This window comes from Falco biarmicus, chromosome 4 (assembly GCF_023638135.1).
Source record: "Falco biarmicus isolate bFalBia1 chromosome 4, bFalBia1.pri, whole genome shotgun sequence".
Taxonomy (NCBI): domain Eukaryota; kingdom Metazoa; phylum Chordata; class Aves; order Falconiformes; family Falconidae; genus Falco; species Falco biarmicus.
This window is the reverse complement of record NC_079291.1, coordinates 63438427-63462911: the sequence shown is the minus strand read 5'-3', so window position 1 is coordinate 63462911 and position 24485 is coordinate 63438427. Positions and strand designations below refer to the sequence as shown.

The 24485-nt window shown below is 50.2% G+C and overlaps 1 protein-coding gene across 9 annotated transcripts in view; it reads right to left on the bottom strand.

Annotated features, from left to right (window-relative positions):
• PTPRS (protein tyrosine phosphatase receptor type S) overlaps positions 1-24485 on the bottom strand; it is a 161920-nt gene that overhangs the window by 115084 nt on the left and 22351 nt on the right. Inside the window, exon 1 of one of the 9 annotated variants that reach the window (XM_056335716.1) lies at positions 20587-20709. The exons of 7 other annotated variants lie outside the window; for them this stretch is intronic. The gene's annotated coding sequence lies outside the window, so the exon portion shown is untranslated. Of the gene's footprint in view, positions 1-20506; positions 20530-20586; positions 20710-24485 lie in introns of those variants that run through there. One more of the 9 variants, XM_056335718.1, reaches the window with a different exon arrangement.

The following is a 24485-nucleotide window of genomic DNA, read 5'->3' as shown; positions in this document are numbered from 1 at the left end:
CAATGAGTGAATTAGCAGGCAGCCAGCTGACTTGAACATCCCCTTATCTCTGCACCAAGCTCGCTGCCGAGGATTTGCATAATTTTAATCTTTCCCACCAATGAGCATGAAAAAATTAGTTTTCCACTATTTTATCTTCTATTTGTGTTCAATAAACAGAGCTGGCGGCTTTGCTCCATGTGTTTATGCTGAGAACTGGGAGGAAGAAGGTGGCGGTGGGGGAAATCCCACATCCCCAGCACTTGGCCAGGTGGAGGGTTAAACCGAAGCAGGGAGGCTGGGGGAAGGTTCTGCAAAACAGCTTCACAAACAGCAGCTGGAGACAGATTTGAGGTAGAGGCCCAAATTTCCTTATCCAATCCCAGTTGTTTTCTCCAGAGTCCCTTTCCTATCTCCCGGCTCCAGCAGCCAGGCTTCCTCCCATCACCAAAACATTTGATTTTCCTCTCAAGCAACGAGTTTGCTGGACTCAGGCAGAATACAGGCTCTAGATCCCAAGATCAGGACTCCAGGGATGGACTGGGAGGTGCCTGGACAATGAGGTCCCACCTGGAGTCTCTATTAGCAAGGACCCATGCAAACACAGGGACAGAGTTACCCCACGTTCCTGCACCTAATGAAGGTTTTGGCTCCTCGCTGCTGCAGGCACTTGGCTCTACAAGACCAGTCACGCTCAGCAGCACCCGGCAGATTCAAAGCACTGCCCTTCACCGTCCTCCTGGGTGCGTGCAGCCAGCCCCAGCTCACACCCTTCTCTTTGTTTGCAGGATCCTCCATCCAAATTGCTCGCACTTCATGGAAGGAGGGAAGGGAGAGGGAACCACGCAGAAAATCACTGCTGCCAACGCAGAACTTTGGGCGTTTTTTTTCATTTAATGCTTTCTTTAAAAGGACGCACCAAAAATTAAGCTTGTCCATAATAAAAAAAGGCACTTAAAAGAAAAAGTTCCTGGTTTCTCCCTTTCTGCTGCAGAATGAGAGCATCTTTTTTGGCAGCACACAGCAGCGAGGGATGCACACTGAGCCCCATACCCCACACCCACGCACTTCTGGATTACACATCTGAAATCACGGCTCCTCTGAAGAAAAAGAAAATGCAGAGAAAACTGAGGCTCTCCTTGCATGTACCCCACTCCTGAGCAGGGTGGAAGGCGCAAGCATGAAAATACATTTTAAATTTATTTCCGTCCTATGGAGCCAAATGCAGGTCAGGGCATAAGGCAGCAAGAGGCAGAGGGCAGATTTCCATCATCTCCAGTAAACCTGGACCAGCCTTGGTGCCCAGCGAGGTCCCAACGTGGTATCCCCCGAGGCAGGTTTGAAGTAAACCGCCCCCAAAACGCAGGGACTAATGGCAATGAGGTGGCTCACAGGACTAGTCCTCACCCTTAGGGGGCTGGGGGCCCCCCAACCACTTGCTGTGGGGTCCCCCATAAGCACTGTGTAGAGGAAGAGGGTGCAAGGAGCCCCGGGCAAGGCAGGGTGCAGCTGCCCCGCAGCAGGGCAATGCCTGGCAGCCCCGAGGAGCTGGTTTCTCCTTCTCCCTCCACCCAGCTCTTCCCTCTGATCCCAGCCTCTACACAGCCTCTCTCTGCTACCAGCTAATCTGCACCCGAAGGTGCAATTACCTTCCATGTATTCTCTATTTACGCTCTAGGAACCATATAATTTTCTAGACCAAAAACATAATTAAAGAGTTGGAGCTCCCTGGAATGGAGCCCTCCCTCCTGCCATCACTCTTATCTTCTCTAAAAATACCCTGGCACGGCAGCCCTGTGCCAAGGGTCAGCTCATGGCAGGGCTGAGCCATGGAAAGAGGAGCAGCAGATGGGTGTCCTGCAAGAGGAACGCACCCAAAAGCACCCACTTTAGCCCCAGAAAGGGGGTGCCCCAACAGGAACCCGTTGCTCTGCACCCAGTCCTGCTTTGCTGTAGTCGGGGCTCCAAGGGGTCGCCTATGCAAGGAAAGGTTAATTCAGATTTAACTTCTAATGTGGTTTATCTAACCAACTTTAAAGCCTTGGGTGGACAGACTAATTGAGAATCGAGGGGACTTCAATGATCATTGCTCTACCAGCAGAAAAAAGATCTGGGGTTGCATCCAGTTTATTCCAGGATAAATCCAGCCTTCCAGCTGAGATGCAAAGGCACATGTGCACAGGAGAATATCAGACCCCAAAGACACCGGCTTTTCCATGGACAACAGCAAATGTCCATGCTCTCCATGCTCCGGCTCACATGCTCATTCTGGTTGAAAACATGCTCAGGCGGGTTAATGGCAATCAGCCCCCCCAAGAAACCCCCTCCAACAGAGGATGTGTGACCACAAAGTGCCCGTGCACCCCAGGGAAGTGCTGTACAGGCATGTGCCAGAGGCAGCCAGGGTCAGAGGCACAGGGCAGTTCAGGGGCCAGGGTGCCACAGGTGAAGGGCAGGGTGCGTGCCACGCTCTCCTCTATGGAATGATGATTTCACATCCTATATGCAGCTGAGCATGACCAAGGTCACACAGCAGGGATGTGGCAGAGCCATGCATCTACCCCCCAGCTTCTGTAGCCATCTCAGATGCCACCAGCAGCAGCAGGGAAGGAGACTGAGCTGATCACACTTGCTCCCTCCCCCGTGAAAATGGTCAGTGCTTGTTTCCACACCCAAAAAAGCAAGCAGCATCGCAGCAGGGCACAAGATGCCCAGCAGTTGCACAACCAGACCCAAGCCAGCTCAGAGCAGGAACACAAGGACACGCCATGAGAGCGGCTGCTCCCTGAGCCTCCCCTGCCCTTGTGCTCCTACAGCAGAGCCTGAGATGCCACAGACTCACAGGCCGAGAGCTGCCGAGGACACGCAGCCTCCGCAGCAGTTACGCACCTTCCAAGAGGCGAGAGGCAACCAAAAAACCAAACCTCTGCTCACAAAACACAGCACAAACAAGCAAAGCAAGAGTTTGCAAAGCCCCGCCGGCGGCACACACCCCGCGTGCCCACCCCGCTGTGGAAGGGGGAGCTGGGAGCCGCTTCCCAGGCGGGCAGCCCTCCATCTGCCCCCTGGTCCTGCCCAGCTCCAGTCTGCACAGACAGGCGGGCTGAAAGCTGGGCTCAGCTCCCCAGGCCAGAGCAGCTGCGCTGGGTCCTGTCCAGCCGTTCTGCTGCAATGGCTCAGGGTCGGTTGGCCACGGACCCCGCTGGCTGCTGCTCCTTTCCAGCTCCAGTTTGCTTCATCTGCATCCTGTGGGCAAGGGCTGCATCCCCCAGCAAAACCGGACCGCTCTCACCAGGGCTCGGGGGGAAGGAGTGGGGTCCCGCAGCTGCTGCGGCATCGCACGTGCGTAGGGAGGCGGAGGAATAAGAGCAATAACATAGAGCGGGAGGAGGGGAAAAAAAAAAAAGAAAAAAAAAGAATTGAAAACCAAGTATGAAACAGCCCTGGGGGAGAATCGCTGGCCTGGACTTGCTGTAATTACACTCCTACTGCTGAATACAAAGCTCTTGGCTCAGTCCTCTTATAAAACTGGGAGAAGGAAGGTGAAAGAAATATTATTTTTTTTAAATATCCTGAAGGGTCAAAACAACCTTTTAACTTGTCGACTAACAAGTTCAAACAGGACTGCAAGTACTGCTTTCCATAGCTTCCAGGGAGAGACATTCAGACCAGTCATCTGAACTCAAGTCCTCCAGGCCTTTATGGGTTTTTTGACAGCCAGAAAAATCAAGGTAAAGGTATTGGCAATCTACCCCAAAACCACTTCCCAGCAGAAGCACCAGCCTGGACACAGTGCTCCAGCACACGAAACGGAGCTGCTGAGCTCCAACCCCAGCTCCATCACCCCATGTCCTTGGGCAAATCATCTTGCCTTTGAGCGCACAGGTTTCCACATCCTTCCCTGTAATTACACCCTTCATCACCTGCTCTTGTTCTCTGCCTGCGTGTGTCACACAGACTACCCCGCCAGCACGAAGCCACATGGCCCTGGCCAGGGAGGAAAGCTCTGCCATCACCTCTCCCCTGTTCACATACACCTTTGCAAACGGTTCAGCCAAACCAATGCAAATCCACAATAAACACACTTACTGTGATTTAAGAAACTGTTTCTCGCAAACTCTGGGCTGGCATGGTTTTAACGTGAGCTTGTTAGAGCATCACCCAGAAGCCAAAGTACATATAGAGTTCCCATGAGCTAGGTGGTGAGTGAAAAGCCAAGGGACCCCACAAGTTTTGCTTTCCCTTCTTAATTCGTGTGAAATTGTAAGTCTGCTCTGATGGAACCTTCTCCTGAGCCTCCAAGTAGCCAGTTACCCACCTGAAGGAGAAAAAAAAGCAGCATCCACAGAGCCTTCGGTGCTAACTTTAGTAAACACATCATTTCCTCAATTCCCTTTGGCTTTGTGGGCCAGGTCTGTATGTCACTCATGCCACCCTAGCACTGAAATCAGCGGCAGAAAACCTTCCGAAACCACACTTTTATTGCTTGAAGTGCTGGCAGCCCTCTCTCCACTGGAGCACTCCTCATTGCCATCCTTGGAGATGCCCTGATGAGGTCCAACATGGGGAGCAGAGGTTTGAAAGTCCCTCCAGCACAGGGGAGGCTGAAGGCTGCTCCTCTTCCATCAACTTCACGGTTACTTTAGACGCCCTTGAAGACACCAAAGTAATTCTTCCCAGTCAGAGACTGGATGGGTCCACCAGAAGAAGGACCAAAGCTCCCGGAGGCAGGAGCCTTGTCGGGCTGAGGAGTCTAGAGGCACCTCCCTTGACAGCCCCGGCGGTGCTGAGCATCCCTTCTCCGGCAGACCAGACCTTTCAAGGAGTCACTGGTCTGGCTTAAAGGAGGGTCCCAGTGATGGGTTTTACGGTGCATCTGCAAAGCTGTGGGGGTACATTTACGACACATCCAACAACAAATCTGATTTTCAGGTTCTGAAGTGATTAGAGGAAGGGTCTGATGAGGACTTTTCCATGTTTGTTTTCTGTGGTTTTCATTTTGGCCTCTTACACAATATTTACGAAGGAAAAAAGGTGTCTGAAGGAGCGGCTTAAAAACACATGCATTTTTGTAAATCCTCCCACTTCCAAGATTGTATCAACAAAAGAAAGGAGGAGGAAGAAAAAACATAAATAGGAGTTTCACATTGACAAGGTCCCTTTGAACAATTTTCAAAGAGCTCTACTACCTGCTCTCCTATTTGATTTCGTTTTTTTCAGAATATCTACAGCGTGTTCCTCCATGTACGGAATGACTCCACCAGTTCAAGTCCCTTTTCTGAACTGTTTCTTGAAGAAAGCACCCCTGCAGCAGCAGCTACCACAACAACTGCTTCAGATGTCCGCCCAGGACCGTGGTTGTGCCAGGATCTATTCCAAGGTTTGCTCGATGAGGGACTGCACATTGATGCTTGAGATCTGGGAGCTATTCCCAGCTCAGTCGCAGATCTGCAGTGGCTGCTTCCCTTCAAGGCAGAGGTTGTCTTCCATCAAGGATATCCAGCATGGAGGAGAGCTGAGCCTTTCTCTTGGGTGGGATCATTATGAGTGTAAGCAAGGAGCAATCTTACGCATCCACCAAACTTTGGCAGTTGAAGACCTTTAAAGCATCGGAGCCCTTTCCTGGATGCTGCATCCTTATTTTTAAACGAGTATTTCCATGTATTGCCCTACTACACTCTGTGCTTTTAAGAACAGGTAAAGCAAGAAGAGTCCCCAGACCCCACCACAAATGGATTGCAGTGACCAGGAACAAATCATCCCTTAAAAATCAGTCATCCATCCCTGAACCAAACAATTCATGCATCAAAGCCAGGAAATCCTTCATTTTATTAACCCAAATCTAAAGCCAAGAATTTTACACGCAATCTTTGTGGTGGTGCTGGTGGGGGTGGCTGCTCCACGTTAACGGCTTCCTCCCGCTACCAGTGGCCTGGCAGCTGCAGCCTCCCCCAGCCCAGCCAGATGCAGCTCCAAACCGCTTGCAAAAGAGCTGCTGTAGCACACATGCCCCTGTTCTAAGCAACGCTTGGTCGATACCACCATCCTGGAAGCAAGCAGCCCTTAATTCTATCTACTCTGCAGCACAGGCAGCTCTGGGCAGGGGTAAATGCAGGAAAAAAGCATCTGCTGTCTGATCTAAAGGACCCAGGTTGCCCTAGAGGTGCTATCTCCCATCCTTTGCTCAGCTAAGTTTCTTCACTTCCAACAGAAGTCTGAAAAGGGGAAGAAAAAACGTTTGTTTGGGACTGCAGAAAATAAAAAGATACAGGGACAAATCCCCCAGCAGCCAAACCAAGGAAAGCAAGAAAGAAAAAGGGCGGGTTTTTTTTCAGGGAAGCTCACTCACAGTATAACTGCACCAGAAGCTCCATGCCCTCCTCTCTCCTCCTGAAGCAAATTTCAAGGCCAAGGTTCATGTAATGCCTACAGATCTTCCTCTCCATCCTCTGGGGGGGATCAAACTGTGTGAGAGGCAACCCTGGGACCCACGCAGCTGACACTGCAAGTGACAGCAAAGTCTAAAGAACAATCAAGTTTCGGATTATGATGGGAAAGAACCACCGCATATACATGGGCACAAACCGTAAATAAATAGGAAATAAATCCCGTGGATGTGGTGACAGCAGCCCCCAGACAGATCTGTACAAATTGCCTTTTACAAATAAATAACATTATATCAGGGTTTATGGGCTTCCCTGAGATGGGCACAGGCAGCGCTGTAAATACTGCAATGGCATTAATTAGGCAAAAGGCAAAGCCATAAGGATTTTCTTGGGGCCCACAACATGGCTCTGCTCTACGACGGCAGGACAAGATGAGGAAGAGGAAAGAAATATAGTCTGGCATCCCCAAGCAGTGGGAAGCACCGCTAGAAAAGGACATTTTCCACCATATGTCATGCCAAAGGGTCACAGAAACCCAAGTTAATCAGATCCCCGCTTAGCTCTTCCAGCAGCGAATGTCTTGGCCAAATCGTTCTGCCTCAGTTTCCCCCCTGTGCTACATGAATAGAGAACGCTGAAGAGCTACTTAACAAAACCAAGTATCTAATTCACTGAAGATGTTTAAGTGCCTTGAGATTTCTGAAGGATCTGCTATAGGAAAGGCATTAATTTAAATATCTAGTGGCATAGAACATAATGCCAGGCAGATTTTATTCCATTCTTTTATAATAGCTTAATAATCCTCGAAATAGTTTCATTGTTAATACTCCTGTTGTGTATTTTATTATGGCTTTTCAAATTGTAAAGTAAGGTAAACACTCCACATTTCTCTAGCACCTACCAAAGCGCTTTTCAGAAATAATTACTTAAGCTCCACAAACACCCGCGTGGGGGGACCCTTCCTATTTAGACAGGAGTGCATCATCCCCCTTTTCAGCCAAAGCCACCCAAGATACTCTGAGCTGAACAGCAGCAAAATGCACTCTCCTCCCTCCTCCCCCAGGCTTTCATTACCAGTTATTGTCTCCTCTCTTTAAAGATCCACTGATTATGATGAACAAAAGGAGCAGCTTGCCTGGCCCTGCTGCAGCCCCGCTCCCGCCAGCCCGTGGCTCTGCAGATACGTCGGGCTCCAGCGCCAAGAGCAGGGCACGGGCAGGGTACCAACCCCTGACCCTCACCCAGATGGCCGCAGAGCAACAGGCCGCAGGCAGACACCGATACATCCTCTGTCAGGAGATGAAGGAGACAGCAAATTTTCAACTATGAAAATTCCATGGCTATTAAAGGCTGTCCACACCCAGAGAGCAGGGTACACATCCCCTTTTCCTTCTGCTCCTTGTGACTGTAAGGCTACTGATGCTCCTGTAGCTTCCCACCTATGCATCCCCGGCACACACCTACTGCTGCATTTATTGCAGAGCTCCACGACATTTTGCGCATCTGCCATTGCACCCGTTATCCCCAACCCAAAGATGCAGAATGGAAGGACTAGAGGCGGCAGCGGCTTGTCCAAGCTCACGGAGGAACCCTGAGGTCTAAGCAGGAGACTGAAGCTCAAATGCAAACCTGAGTTTAACACGCTATTATCCTTTTTTTGGGTTAAGTTTTAGCCATTCATACTTGCAAGCTGGGAGGTCCTGTGGCCAATATGCCACAGCTGAGATGGTGGGATCTTCCAGAGCAGACACAGGCTGAGCTAATAAGGACAAAATAAAAACTCAGAGGAACGGGAACCATCAATTAGCAAACCATCCTTAAAAGCACAGCAACACCAGTGCTATAGCAGGGTAAGAATGAGAGATGTTCAATTCATAGGTAAATCTCAGCCTGACACAGGAGAAAAAGAAAAAAAAAAAAAAGAAACAATCACATTTGGGGAGAAAAATGAAAAAAAAGAGTAAAGTCTTCTAAGGTCTACAGTGAAAACCACACTCCCCCCCCCGAAAATATACAGAAAGAAAAATGCAAGATCAGCCAGAGTTACTGATGAAGAAGCTCCAGGGTATAGTCAGTTATTGAAGTTTTGCAACATAAAGCTTAAATTTTATTTTTTTTTCCTAGAAAAAGAGAGGAACAAAGCATCTCCTTCCTCAAAAGTTAACAACTGTGCGACATCATCTCTGCATTGTCTCCCTGTTTTATCACCACAGTACAGTGCTGAGCAGATTCCACCCCAGGGCAGACACAAAACCACAGGGCCACGGTTTCTAATTATACCCTCTATTCTCAGGGAAATGGTTTATTTATTAGCTCTTTGAGCTTCCCTTTCATTCATTCTCAGTCCCAGTACCAGCGGCAGCGAGGGGCTCTCGACAAGAGAAAATTTATTAGGTTTTCTCTATTCTCCACCTTCCCTGGTCTGCAGTCTCCCACCCAGCCTCTCCCTCCTCTCCCTCCTCTCCCCCATTCAGCATTACAGGCAGTCTCATCACTTTTAATTCAATAACTTGCAGTATAATTACTCCGTAATAACACTATTATCTTAACATTTACTCAGCAGCTGTGATCCCCTTACAGCGAGGCAAGGAGGGAGAGGCGAAGGGATTCTCCGGGGAGAAGCCACGCGGAGAGACGCCTTCCTGCAGGAGAAAGGCCCAAAAATAAACCCCAGCCGGAGATGGAGATGCTGCGGCAAGGAATATGAGTGGGGTGAGTCCATCCATTTTATCTCCCTTTCATCAGAATCTGGCAGGTTTTGCATGCGGAGGAGAGACACCAAAGGGACGCCGCGTACGCACAGCCCCAGGTCTGTAATTCCACAGAAGCCATTTAAACAAACACTGCGCTTCATAACCTCCCTAAAAAAAGAGCCTGCCATGAGGAAAACGGACTAAAAATGGGGGTAGGCAACAGCGAAAGGCCCACTGAAGGGTACAACTGTGCTCCATGTTACAGGAAACAGGATCATCTCCTGCACAAGTCATCTATTTAAATACAAGTATTAACCACTTGTACGTTATCCCAGCTATCACTCACTACAAAGCCCAGTTTAAATTTTTACTCCAGCAACCCCTCAGAAAGAGAGGTTCTCCACATCTCACAACAGCACATCTGGTAAACAGGGTAAGAAATTCTTCTAAAGCCGTAGACTAAAACGCAAATAACTTGTGCGGCAAATGAGGCAGGGAACAGCCTATTTAATATCAGACACAACCAACTCCAAGCTTGCCTAGAAAGGCAGGATTTCAACCTACAAGCCTTACCTAGCTTTTACAAAGAGCTCGGGTGTTGGCACCTTTTGCCTCCTTGCTGTGGTTTTATTTTCTGTGATATTTAAACAAACAAGCCCACTGCATACTTACGCAGAAATGTTCCTACATGCACCATAGAAAGAGCAAGTTACTACAGCCCCTGCTTAAGCCAGCATGATTTCAAAGCCTACAAGGTGAGCTCAGGTTCACACAGATATCAGATCCTGAAATCACACCCGAAACTCAGTACAAACACCAGCGTTAAAGAATAATTCACACTATAATGTATCTGTTTCATACACATGCTTTAGCAAAGGGGTAAACACAGTTTATTTTGATTGATTATCCATCGTGTAATGCAGAGCTGTAATTCCATCAAGCCATCAAAGCGATTCAGCAATTATATAAATCACGGGAGGAACGTGCAAAAGATTTGTTGTTAGAAACTCAAAATGGAATTTCCTTATATTACATTGCTGCATATTGGCTTGTTTTTTAATAATGCACAGTCAGATTATTTTGGTTTCAAATTCGTTTACATGCCCCTCTCATACACCAATTCACTGGTTACTGCCAATGACAGATCTCATCAACATTAATAAGACATTTTTTGCTGCCTTCCACTCTCAGAAAATTTCCAAAGCAAATGAAGACTGAAATGCAGGGGACGTGATGAAAATCACACCCTGTGCCATATAACCCAACCTCTCAGAAATGGCTGCACCTCCATAATCCCAACCATGTGTAATTCACACGGACGAGGAGACTTCCCACTTTCTGCTGGGATATGACAAAGGATGCTACTGGGAGCCCCTGATACAGCTCAGGTTTCGTTATTTATAATGTTATAGAAACCCTTTACTACTGAATAGATCTTGTGTGTGGACATAATTATATGTATATGCATTATCATAATTAAATCTACAATAAAGTAAGACAGTTTATGATGCATTATCCAGAAACTGTTATTGAGTTTTTACACCTATTTAGTTCTAATTTAGTAGAAATGACAACCCCAAGCTCTAGGACATTCCCAATGGAGACAGCTGCTTTAGGAGGCTTAACTCCCTGTATATTGCCGCCTCATTCCTCTCCTACGTGACTGCGATCCCAAGCACTGGGGCAGAGGAGAGCCCCTGCAGAGCTCTCCAAAGCTCATCCTCTTCCAGCCCAGAAGAGTAGCAAATCCCAAAATCCAGGCGAAATGCACCAAACTTGCAGCCTCATTGATGCTGGTGTCAGTGGGCTCTGGCTCAACCGTATCTGCCCAATCTCAGCTGCAGAGACCAGCCCTGTCTGAGACACAGCCCAGCTCCTGCATGAAAAAAAAAATCATTACAGATTTGTACAAGTTGATGGCAAAACTCTCCTTGCCTTCAGTGACAGCGGATGTCATCTCACTGCTCTGCTCTACCAGCCCAGCAGGGAACTGCCCAGGGAGAACACCACTGCAAGTCACCATGATTATTTGCTTTTGCCTTTTTTTGTCTTTAAAGATAAAAGGAAATCCAACCACTCTGCTTGAATTGTGGGCCCTAAATCAGTATTCATAACCTGCTTTTTAGAGTTTGTTTGGTTGGTTGTTTTTTTTTGGGGGGGTGGGTGAGAAGGAAAGAAAAAGCCATGCAGAACTGCACACTGAAAAGCCACCCAAGAAAAACCGAAGCAGCACTAAACGTTGTGCTATTAAGTGAGAAAAGACTACAACTTTGATGTGACACTTGGCTGTTTGCTGGCACTATAAACTATTGCACACTAAAAAAGTTTGTTAAATGCTCCATAAACTTTAACACATTGCTGAAACACGTCAAACCGAGAATTTTATTTGGCTATCCACAAAGCCATGCTTCATAACAGGCAAAGAACAGCAAATGCATATTTTTCTGTAGAAACTACCAGCATGTTTTAATTTCTAGAGTCCAAATCAATGAAATTAATACAGGCAGACTTAAGAATTCCCTGAGAAGAAAGCACCCATGCCAGGTCTGCTTTAGGAGGACAGCTGAAGCCTCAAAAAATGATGGAGTCTTTGGGGTTCATCCCTCCTCTGGTACCTCTGACCTTTATATTTTAAGAAACAACCAACTCCTGGACATCAGGGAGCACCCAGAGAGCAGTGAAGCACTAGAAGAGCTCCACAAATTGCAAGTGGAGTTGACGCTTCATCTTTTCTACGTATCTGCCTAGACTTGCATTTCCAAAGCTATTCCAGGAGCTCTAAACCAGGGTACCAGCCAAGAAGAAAAAACACATCTTTAGAAACATAATCCTCAAACATTTTAATACTAATGTTCATTCCTCGTCACAAAGAAAACCATGTATTTCTCATGATTTTGCCATTTTTCCCCCAAAGCAGGAGGGAAGATGAGCAACTCCCCAAAGGGGCAGCAAGGTGTGAAGCACCACAAGCCACCCACAACTCCCATCGTGTTCATCTCCACCAAATTTTCACACTAGACCTGAGATGCTTTCCAAAGGAATATTTTTGTCCAATGAAACTTGCTGAAAACCCTAAAATCCACTAGCTGTCTTAAGCATCATTGGCTTTGCATAAAACCTAAAGCCACTTTTAACATGTCACTCATCTTCCTTATTAAGTCTAATGGAAACCGTGTGCCACGCGGCTCCCCGCTTAGGGACAGACACAGATTTGGATGAATCACCCAGAGACAGTGAGGGACCAATATCAAACCTCCACCCTGCATCCCTGCGCCTGCACATTGAGACCCCAGGATGCAGGGGACCGAGGAGGGGCAGCCACACCCCCTCCCAGCCCAGCCCCGTACAACCTGCCCGGCACGCTGGCTGTTGCAATCTTCTGCTTTATAGCAAGCAGTTGCTCCAGCACTGGCACGAGGGAGCAGCAGGGATAGAAATTCATTTTGAATCACAACTACACCTGGGGCTAAATCATACGGATGGTGCGATTTACACATTCCCACCTCTCGGGGCAGCGCATAAAACACAGCGCAGGCCCATCATTCATTTCAGGATATTGCTCCGGAACGTGCTGTCAAGCGAGTGTTTCATGGCACACGAGCGAGGCTTGCTGCAAGGAACCGGGCACACTCAGCGAGTGGCACTCAGTGCTTTGTGTGACGCTCCACCTTCGTAAGAGAAATGGACTCCTGGTAATGGACTACAATCCTTCCTCCCCAGGAAGGCAGCGCTGCAAGCATCAAACACGTCAGGCTGGAGGCAACAGTGATTCATCTAGTCCAACACACCATCACCAGCAGCACCCAAAAGCAGACGCTTCAGAAGCATTACCTGTCTGGGTGAAGTTTTTCCCTAGCTCCAAGCCACCACTGCTTGGCAGAGGACCTGAAGCAGGACTAGATCAAGTCTGGTGGGGCAGAGACCAGACAGGAGCGCTTGCCAATGGCATTCTGCAGCATCCAAGACACCAAATCCATTAACGCTGGAGAAACGGTGGCAAAACTGAGTTCTCACTCCTTGACACATACTCAATGCAATAGGTGCAAGGCACGGATGGCACAAGAGCATTCCAAGGAGAACAGGAACCGTAAGATACTACAATACAGGGATACTGCTGGGGAGACTGGAGCCTTCCTGCCTAGCGGGGCTCGTCTCCAGCAGGAATTAACCCACCTGGGAAGCCTGGAGCAGCCTGAATTTCGCAAGCTTTCCTCCTGCCTGCGCACTTGGGGCTACAGCCTTCAGCCTCAGCGCAAACCCAGGTCTTGGTTAGTGAAATAATCCTTTGAAATCAAGCAGCTCCCATTTCACAGAACAACACAGCTGTTCACTTCCCTGCATGTGTTTTTACAGTGAGTTCTTCCCTCCTCTCCCCCATTCAAATAAACACATTTTCAGGATGGCAGTCATAATTTTATACCTTATTTTTCATTTTCCTCTTTTCAGACCAGTGTTTCCAGGCTTTCCAACTTCAGAAACCTTGCAGGCACAAGGCTTGCTGCATTACCATGGCCCTTAGCCACCACTTTGTTCAACACAGAGAAGAAATCAAAATTCAAACAGCAGTTCCACAGCCTTGACATTATGGCTACAGCAACATAAGGAAAGACAAAAGATCCACCGGTTCAAACCCTCCAACACTCCTCAGGTGTCTCATGTTTCACAGTACCTCCTTCAGCTCAAACCCAAAGTTTCCTTCATTACAGATTAATTTCCTGCTCCTCCCCACCCCCAATTTTCTTGAATTCTGCTGGAAAGAGGGAAAAAAATCACCCAGAAGGGCTTATTTTACAACACGAGCACGAAGCTCCCTGCCTGGCTGGGGCCTTGCCTCCACTGTACATTGCCCGTGTCTGGCAGGAGGAAAGGAGCTGTGTGCGGGGCGGCTGGACATCCCTCCCCACGCGAAACAAACCCAGTCCTGAACAAAACCAACGTTTATGACGCACTTGTGTGCACGTGTAGCCCCCAAAACATGAATCAAAGGCCTGAAAGTGCCTCCTGGAGAGCCAACTTCCCTGCAGCAGCATTTCCAGGAGGCAAAGCCAGCAGACGTTAAATTTTCTGGGCAGTTTTTACACGTGGACTTGATCCTCAAACACGGTGCTGGTCGGAGATTGGATTTCACTGTGGCTATTCCTCGAGGTCCCCATTTCGGCCAGTTCCCAGCAGTTCTCACCACTATGCAAACCCTCCTGCTCTCGAAGGCAGGCAAGCAACAGGGTATTTCCACCCACGCATGGACACTGGCTGGCAGAGCACTCCGGGGAAGGACCATGCGATGCATCCCGGCGACATCCCCAGGAGGCTGGTCCTACTCCAAGAAAAATAGCAATTTTTCCCTTTCCAAACCATAGCGTATTGAAGCATCTGCCCTCAGGGGAGGCTTTTAGAAAACAGGATTTTCCTTTCTACTCCTTCACTCAATGAGATGGGGCAGAAGATATCCCACATCCCCCTCCTCCTCCGGCTCAAAAGCTGTTGATTCCCAGTGCAGCCCATTTGGTGACCATGGGGAAAGACGGATGGACAGGGACATGCAACTACCCAGATCCTGTAACAGAGCATGGGGAGAAGCTGCTGCGCGCTTCCTTAAGTAAAGGATGAAGTTTTAATTTTAGCTGATCTCTGGGGAGAGAAGGTTATTGAATCCATAGGAAGCAACAGGGAATGAACTAAGTGACCCTGAGGCCAGGCGCAAGCCAGCAGAATTCCCAAGGGTTACAAAGCTGGAGGGACAGACCAGCACCAGATTTGCTGTGGATTTTTTTCATCCCCTGCTTCAGACACACACACATTTCCCTTGTGCTGCCTTACAGAGCAGACAAATGTAATTTCTTTGGGAAAACTGGAAAGACTATTTTCTTCCCAAACCTTCCTCCTCTCCAAATCCTCCCCCCCTGCAGCTTGCAGAAAAGTGCCCCTAATCCCCAAATTCTCTCTCTACCTGCAGCAAGAGCTGAAACCCTACCCATCCCCTCCCCCAGCCCTCCAACCACACTAATCCATCAAATTCCCTGGGCTAGCAGCCCACCCCCAGCCCCGACAGCAGCAATCCTGGCACCAGATGTCCACTGACAAAGGCAGCACCAAGCATCAAAAAGCAGTCGCCCCATCACTCCTGTCCCGTTGGGGCCCCTGGGCAAAAAAAGAGTTTAAAGCGCAACAACCCACCTGCGCAAGCAAGCATCCTTCTGCTGCTGCACACCCCGGGCACCAGCGCCGGTGAGGGGCCACGGCAATGCAACTCTAACCGCATCTGAGCCCACCGAAGGGTTACAATTCCCCCTCTTGGATCAGGGATTTAAAACAGGGGTCAGTGATGGAAAATAAAAGGGATTGTATTTAAAAAAAAATAATCAAACCCAAGCAAGACATCTGTGCTCTGTCCACACAACGGCTGAAGCAGCATTAGCAACGACTTTGTTTAAATATGACTGTTGCAAGCCTCTTCCCAGCATCCTCCTCACTGCCTGCCAGAAGGATTTTGCTAGCCAAACCATGCTCCAGATTAGCCATCTGGATTATCTGTATTTGCTAAACCCAACCGCAACACCGGCCTTTAAAACAACACACCCATCTCCAGGGATTTGTTCATAGAAAGAAAAGGGGAGGGGGGATATTCTCCACTCCACATATTCAGTACCTTTTCAAATGCACTGATTTTTTACCCTTTCTTCCCTTTTCCTTCATTTGTGGGGGTTTGGTACTATTGCTTCCAGAATTAGGGCATGCTACTTACATCAGCCTCCTCTGTCAAGTCCCACTGGGCAGTTGACAGCCTCAACCCCCCATCCTTATCTCACAAATGCAATTTCAAGCTTTCCTACATTTCCTGCAGAGAAATGGGAGAAGCAACATGCCAGCCAGCACAGACCGTCCCAGCACCGCGCAGGAGGGTCAGGCTGTGTGTGCAACAGCACCGCCTGAAACCCATCCCGAAAAAAACCTGTGTTAGTGGAGCCAGCCCATGAGCAAAACCCAGCTCCCTGCCGCATGAGAGCAATGCCCTGTTTCTACAACTAATTAATTGCAACAATCTCCCCGGTTGGCTTTTGAAATGGCTCCAGCTAATGGTTTCCCCGATTTGTACGGGAGGAGCACCTCTCCTCCCTCCCATACCGGAGCATCCCTGTGCCGTGGGGACAGCCCCTGCGCTCCCCAGCCACCCACACTCCCACCTCTGCTGCACACAGGGACCTGACACGACAAATCCTCCCAAGGTTGGAGGTACCGAGGCTGGGGGGAAATTTGAACTGTCATTTTCCCTACTACACCCAGCTTTAGTGCTGCTGTTACAGCATCATTTTATTTATGGTATTACTCCTGTCATTATAACGATCCCACATAAATTCCAAATACCGATTCCGTAACAATACTTGCTGCTATTATAATAATGATTCCATCTGAATGGCACAGGTGCCATTATCAGAAAATCTGTTTGTAGTAGAGAATCAGCTGTAAAAAGAGGCATTACGCCCAAATGAACTATTTTAGAATTACCATAAACAAGGGGCTAGCCTCAGTTCCCTCAGCTGCAACGCACTGCTTCCTGCCTGGCTGTAAATAGTGAGTCAAAATCAGCAGGTAAGTCATCCCGCAGCCTGGGAGCTGATGCTGGAACCAAGCACCTTGTGGCTTCCTCACATGAGTAAAACCTACCTCTGCACAGATTTTAATGAAGAATTCTCGCAATGCACTTACTAAGTGCTAACGAGAGCACTAACCGGTATAGGGAGAAATTGAAACACACCCTTACAAATCCATAAAAGAGTTATCCATAACTAGACAGGAAAGGCAGAACAGCTTCTTTAAAAACCTGAACTCACCCAAGCACGTGTCAGCTCATACAAAATTAAGGCAGCAGTCACTTTGGAAATGACAGAAGATGCACAGGAAAAATAAAGGTGTTGCAGGGTTCACTTTGATAGGTCTCCATCCCTGCATCAGCCCCTGCACGTTCACAGCTCCCAGGTGCCTCCTGATGCAGAAGGCTTCACCTACTGCAACAGTTATTAACTCCTACAAAATAGTTCTGGAAGGGCAGCTACTCCTTCAAAGAGAGCATCCAACAGATGTTTTCCCACCATCAGCATTCAAACAAACACGGTGTCTCACATTCCGCAGTCCTTAATTTTACCAGTTCATTCTTCACACCTGCAAACACAGCATGAAATAAATTCAAATGCAACAAGATTACACTTCCCTGGTGCCACAGGATGCACTGCAATCTCTGCTGAGTCCAACAGCCAAGCCTTGCATGGGAATAAAACATACTTGGGGTTCAAAAACTCTTCAAACAGAGGGCAGAGGAAGGCTTGGGGGGAATGGTAATGGGATCGAGTGCCTTTCATCTCCAGGTGACTGGTTAAAAATTCAGCCCAGGTGAGCAGCATCTACAAAGTCATTACTACACAACGACTACACAAAAGCCAGCATGAAATGAGTAAGTGGCTTCAATCCAGCTCTTCGTGGACCAGTGTCAGACAACTTGTCACTCTGACACCTGGCACCATGGGACAGACCCTGAAAAGACACCAAGGACAGGATTATGCAACCTCAGTTTTCTCCTTTACAGGTAGCTGGGTGACACTGGCACTGCTGCTCTTTTTTGGCCTGTGCCCACACGCAGCAGACAGGGACGCTAGAGCCAAAAACAGAGATACCGGCTCTATTCCTGGCATCGCTGCTGACCTGCCGCATGAGCCTGGGCAAGCCTCGCTACTGCTTCTGCCTCGTCTCTTTTTGGCTGAACGATCCAACCCCTGGCACTTCAGCGCTTTTCACTGGTCAACCCTAAAACACTTTACGGAAAGAAGTTATGCATTGCTATTCCCATTTTACAGACAAGGAAGCTAGCAGATTGCCATTTCCCCAAGGCTGTTTTTCTGGCACGCTCCTTAGAGATTAAATCTAGAGAAATAGCTTTGCCTTACAAGAATCTGTACCCACAGGCCAGATTCAACAGCTAGGGTAAAGAGGGTGTTTGAAACTTGCTGTGATCAAGGTTAAGAAACATAATAAAATACCATATCCTGCTTTTCCAGCTCTGCAGCGTAATGAGGGATTTCCTCATATACCTGCTGCAACTGTCACCTTTGCAGGAATTTAGTACCCAATACTAAATTCACTCTCTGTCTGCACACTGAACCATCAGATGGTTTATTTTGGTACCTCTACCTCCCCCAAAAAATGGTACACATCTCTTCCATGTCAGAAGTGTAATTGGGCCTTCTCTGGTTTCGACAACGTTGAAAAACTACTGCTTTGACTTTGGCTGCAGGAGGAGGTTGCAGAGCAGCTGGATGGCAGAGCAGGAGCCCTGACGTTCCTGCACTCCCTTGTTCCCACTCCGACAGGCTTTGGACTTGGAACAAGCGTACGCACTTCTCCCAGAGACGATGCACCTCTTCCTGCACTAGGGATCAACGACACAATCCACAGATGATAAAAGATAACGATACTTTCTGTTCTACTTGCCAGGTTCTTGGAACAGTAACACGAAAGGATGGTGAGCATTACAGTTTTTACCCAGGGATGAAAAGCAGAAGAGGGAAGCGCAGCCTGGGAGCTGCCACCCTCTGTGCAGCCCCTCCTCCAGCTCAGTCACAGGTGCAGGACCACCTCATTTAGCCAGAGCTGCCATCTGAGCAAGCCTTACTCACCATCTCCAAGCCCCCAACCCAACACATTCCTCCGCAAGAAGTGAGGGGGTGGCCTGAAAGGCACCAATCAACTCCAGACGCTCATTACGTTAGAGAAAACGCAAATCACGAAGAAACTGTTAAAATAGCTCAATTAGCTCAAACGCAGATTTTTCACTTCCTCCTTTTGGTGAAAAAAAAAAAAAACCCAAACCCACCACCAACCCAAACCCTAACCAACAGTGTAAGTCTGTAAATAAATATTAGCCTTGTAAAACACCAGGGCTGACACGCACCTCTGCAGCCAGAAACAGACCAGCAGTGGATTACTGACGCACACCCAACAAACACCAAGCTAGTTATGAGAGAAGAACAATTTCCCAGCGCAGGTGGTTTGTTATTCTCAGAAAGTCTCTTTTCAACAGATGTTCCTCTTTTCCACGTGTGGCAATCCCAGCATACTAGAATTTGTGATCTCTTCTCTGTTAAGTGACGTTTTCAGGAAAAGGGAAATTAAAGAATAGCAAGATGCAGCTAAACAAAGCACAGGCTAGAGAACGCTTTTTTTTTTTAAGAGAGGAACCATAATGTTAACACTAGAAACTGCTTTTCATGTATAGTAATGATCAACTTAATCTTTAATTTTTTTTCCTTAACTGCAGGAGAGTCCTCTGCCAACAAACAATATAAATTTAAATTTAATTTCAACTGTTCCTTTAACTGCCTTGAGTCAGACCAGCTGCTGCAAATTCAAAGTTAGAGCCTTGACGTAAAAGTTACCTGCAACATAGAAGTATTTTGCCTTTGCAGAGTGAGAAAGAAATCATAAAGGGATAAAATATGTCCATTTCTCAGGAAAGTTCTAGCTACACGGTTCCCGTAACAAAATGCAGCATTTCTTTTTCTTCTCTTATGTTTCTAAAATTATGCATTTTAGAAAAATCTGCATCTTGAGCTTGAGCAGTAATGTAATGGCTAGCAAGCAAGTCACATAGAACAGAGAAAGCCAGTTATATTTTAATCCTGGGAACCAAGCACAGCAGTTGTGCAATGTTTACAGTGAATAAATTCTGTACGTTACTCAAACGCCCAAAGCCCAAGTCCAGCCCCGAGCTGTGGAGAGCATCCTGCAGGCGACTGCTGCGGACCAGAGCTACCTTTCACTCATTAAAAAATAAAAGGCATTTTCCAGTATGAAAAAAAAAAACAACCAAAAGGTAGTAAAAGGGGTAACTTGAAGAAAAAGTATGAGCTGGCGAGCCGGCCCTCTGCAACGCGGCGAGCGCTCCCCGCACAGCCGGGGATGGGGGGCTGCACTCGGTGTCCTGTTCCGCAGCAACTCTCTGCCAGGAGCCCCGGGCTGGGGGAGGGGGAGAGGGGGAGGGGGAGGGGGGGGGGGGGGAGAAGGAGGGAGAAAGAGGAGGAGGAGAAGGGGGTCCCTGCGCATCGCGGCCCCAGCCCCAGCCGCGCTCCCCTCCACCCAAGCAGCGCTCCCCATTGCCCCCCAGCTCATAGGCCAGGCCCGGCCCGGCCCCGCGCAGCCGCTCAGAACCGGGTGCCTCCACACGCATCCATCAGTGCGACCCGGCCCCGCCACCCCCGGCCCGGCCGCCCCCCCCCCCCCCCCCCGGCCGCCCCCGCCGCTCCCCCAGGCCGCGGGCCCGTCCCACACGGGGCGCCGGGAGGGCCGGGCCGGGCGGGATGCTCCCCGCAGGAAGGCGCTCCGGCGGGGGAGGGGGCGTGGAGGGGTGTGCTTCCCCTTCTTAAAAATGAGTACAAAAATAAAATTTTAAATCAAACCGACTGTGCGGAGTCTGGTGCCGGCGGGGCTACGGGCCGGCCCCGGGCCGAGGGGACCCCCGGGAACGCGGGGCAGGCACTTACCGGGAGGGGCCCGGCCGTCCCACCCGCGCCGCCCTCGGCGCCTACGGACCCACGGGCGCCGCGACCCCGCCGAGGAGCCCCGCCGCGGCCCGGGCGGGGGGAGGCGGGGCCGGGGCGGGGCCGGGCCGCGGGGCCCACCCGCACCGGGGGAGCGGGGCCGGGGGAGGCGCCGGGGGGGCGGCCCGCCAGGCCCGGCCGGTGCCCCCCTCAGAGCGCCCGGCCACGGGGTCACTCACAGCCCGGCCCCGCACTCCTCACCCGGTGCCCCCGGAGCTGAGCCTTTGGGGTGCCCCCGCCTCCGGCCTGGCCCCGGGGTCACCCCAGCCTGGTCGTTCAGGCTCTCCCGGAGCCTGCCCTTGGGTCCTGCCTGGGCTTTGGGGTCCATCCCCGCGTGCCTGGGCCCTTTGGGGTCCATCCCCCCATGCCTGGGATCGCTGGGGTCCTTGCCCCCCCCCCCAGCCCACACAGTGCTCCCCCAAAAAAGAAGCAAGAGAAGTTCCCGTCCCCCCTCCAACCGGGGCGCACCGCCGCTCCCCCCAGCACCCCCAGCCATGCCACCGCTGGCAGCGCCTGCCCGATGGGGAAACTGAGGCAGCACAGCCAGCACATGCACCCCATCCCCTCCAGCCAGCAGCACCCGGGGGGTCTACCCTCAGCAGACGCCACCCAAGCAGGAGCTGGGGCTCCCCCTGAGCCCCCCAGACCCCAGGCACAGCGCAAAATTCGGAGCACGGGGCAACCTGGAGGGGCCGCATGCCGGCCCGGCGCAGAGCCAAAAGGGAAGGGGCAGCCAGGATAACCCCCGCCCTGGGATTTTTGGCAATACAAAGCCCAGCACCACTCATCGGGTTCTGGCTACCTTGGGCGGGGCTCTAGGATCAGAGAAACTCTCACCTCCCAACACTTTAAAAAAAAATAAAAAAAGAAAGAAAAGAAAACCCAACAACAAAAGGCACAACCTTCTTCATTTATTTTTCATGGAACTCTACAGACGTGCAAAGCTCTCGCAGCCATCTGTAAAGAGAGAAGGTAATTCCTAGCCTGAGGACTTCATAGTTTAAATAAGATATAAACGCTGCAAGAGAGGACAGTGAAGAGGAAGGCGAGAGGGGTTTGCAACAAAAGGGTTTCTTCAGCGAGAGATTAGGATATCACCATTCTATGTATACATCTTTGCATTGACTCTATATAGGATTTCAGAGTAGCTCTGTTATCTCTGGGCAGGAACAAAACACTCTGTACTTGCTCTCTTCCAAATAACACCAAGAAGCTGGAACCAAACAAAACAAAACAAAAATCACAACAAAATTCCTTCTCCTCTCGATTTTGCCTTTTTTTTTTTTCCCCACCCCCACCACCCACCACAGAGAGATATTTTGCTTTTGGGGGTTTTGGGGGTTGGTTGGTTGGGGGGGGGTGTCTGTTGTTTTTTTTCTTTTTTTTTAAAGCTCAGGGTTGAAAATCCTTGGTCACTTGGGAATTCTCCAAGCCAGCGACTGTAGCAGGGCAGAGCGCAGAGAGGCTCTTGGCTGGCCCCAGCGCAGAGGGCTGTGCTGGAGCATGTGCCTGGGAGAAGGAGGGGGGGATGCAGGGGGCAAAGGAGGCCACATACATTTTTAGATGAAAAAAAACCCACCAAAAAAAAAAAAAAAAAAAAAGAGAAGAAAAAAAAAGCACCACCAAGGCCTGCCTGGCGCGCACGCCAGCTCTGGGGGCTGGGAGCGGGGGAGCGCGAGGAGGAGAAAGGCTGGGTGGATGGAAGTGAGGATCCAGATTGAAAACAGATGGGATTTTTCTTGCCAACCTGACATCCGAGACCGCGGGAGGCGGGGTAAAACTTCCCCTTCGGAGAGGCTGGCAGCCAAGAGATATGGGGGGGACGGGGTGACCCCAAAAAAATCCCAGTTTGGTTTAAAATACCTTCTCGCTCCCTCTCGCTGGGGCTGCAGGGCTGGCAGAGAGGCCCCCACTGGAGCTGGGTTGTTTTTAATACTTTGAGAGGTTTGATTTTACCATTAAGTGTCTGATTCATCTGTTCCTGCCTGCTGGAGCTAAGCCCAGCCTGGCAGCTAATACTTGCCCCTAAGCGACATTTTAGGGGCATTTTGCACCCTCACAGATCTCTCTGGATACACACAGGAGAGAAACCTGCATCCATGCACTGCGATGACCCCGCACACACCTTCGCCCTCCCGCATGGCACACATCAACCTGCAGCTAAACACGGGCCACAGCCTCTGCCCAGGGACGAGCTGGCACCGGCAAACCCGAGCCCTGCAAAGATCCACATTGCCACGTAAAGGAGGCACCACAAACCGTGGGAGGACCTCAACATCTCCTGGCACAGCCCTGGGCACCTGAGCTGGCAGACCCCAGAAGCCCAAGCTGCCCAGGTTTTAAAAAGCTGCAAACAAATGATGCCACAACCCTGAAGTGACGTAGCGGCAATGCACCCGGGAGGAAATCTGTGGTTGAAGCAGCTGCCGCTTGGAGTCGCGTCTCCCACTTCACCCCTCCATCCACGCACTCCACACTTCAGTTGCAAGAGGCACCGGCTGGTGCAGATCCCACCTGGTCCGCAACAGAGGTGGCACAGGGGTCCCTGGTGACACGGGGACACAGTTGCCACACAAGTCCCTGTGCTGAGCACTGCATTTTGGAATAAAGATTGCCGCAGGAGAGCAAAAGGCTCAGGGTGTGCGTAAGCTGCTACCCGACATACATCAAGCGACTGGCAAAGCCATCCCTCTGGCAGAGCATGGGCATCCTCCCCAGCCTGGCAGGGATGTGGGGTCCATGGCCCCCTCCCCAGGATTTCACAACTACTTTACAAACCAGAAACAAAAAGTTAATGGTGTGGGCTTGACCACATATTTTCCAGGGGCTCTGGGAGACTGGCTCTCCGCAAGCCAGCTAACACACACTCTTTTCATTCAGCGCTTTAAATACCCAATTGTGTCTGTTTTCAGCACGCTCATTTTTAGCATTTTAATGATATGGTCCCCGGCTCTCACCCTCCTTGGATTGGCCGCAGCATGGGGTTTTTTCTTCTTTCTTTTCTTTTTTTTTTTTTCTTTCTCCTTTTTAACATCTTGCAGAGCATGAGGGGAAGGGGAAGGGGGTTAGCAAGAGGTCACACATTTCTCCTAATCCAAGTGTTTTTCCAGCAGGCAGAGGGTCCTGCCGGGGACAAAGGAAAACCAGCCCCTTCGGCTGCCTGTTGGCTGCAAGTGCTGCACCTTCTGCTGGGGGTCCCCAGCGCAGGACGGGCACGCTGCCCTCGCTGGCGCGCTTCAGGAAGGTGCACGATCCAGGCACACTTCCCACTTCCCACGAGAGACAGTGACCCACCCCCACACCACGGCACAGCCAAACCCTCACTCACCACAACCCTCCCTGGAAGAAAGGGATTGGGGTTTTCCACTGCAATCGCTTTCCCTTTTTCCCCTGTGGCCAGAACCTTCCCCCAGCCCCATCGGCAGGATTTTGCTTGGCTGCACCGCTCTGCTTGCAGCTGGGCAGAAGACCCCATTTGCAGGCAGGACCCATCACAGAGCATGGATCGCAGCGCGGGCACAGCACCGGCTCCCAGGGTCGCACTCAGGCAACCCGGGTGCCTGCACCCACCTCATGTCCCCCCACTCACGGCCTTGGCCTGTTAGAGCAGCTCTGATTATTCCACTGGAAAGCTCCCAAAGAGACTTTGGACATGTTAGAGCCCAGAACAAAGACTCCACCAGGAACTACAGGGAGCCCTGAGACACAAAAGCACCACGGGACCCCCAAATCCCATGACCTGGGGCTGTCCCAGGAGCCTCCCTGGATGTGGCACCACACTGTACCACCATGCTGTACCACCTCCCCGGCACAAAGCAGCCCTAAACCTATATGGCAGCTGC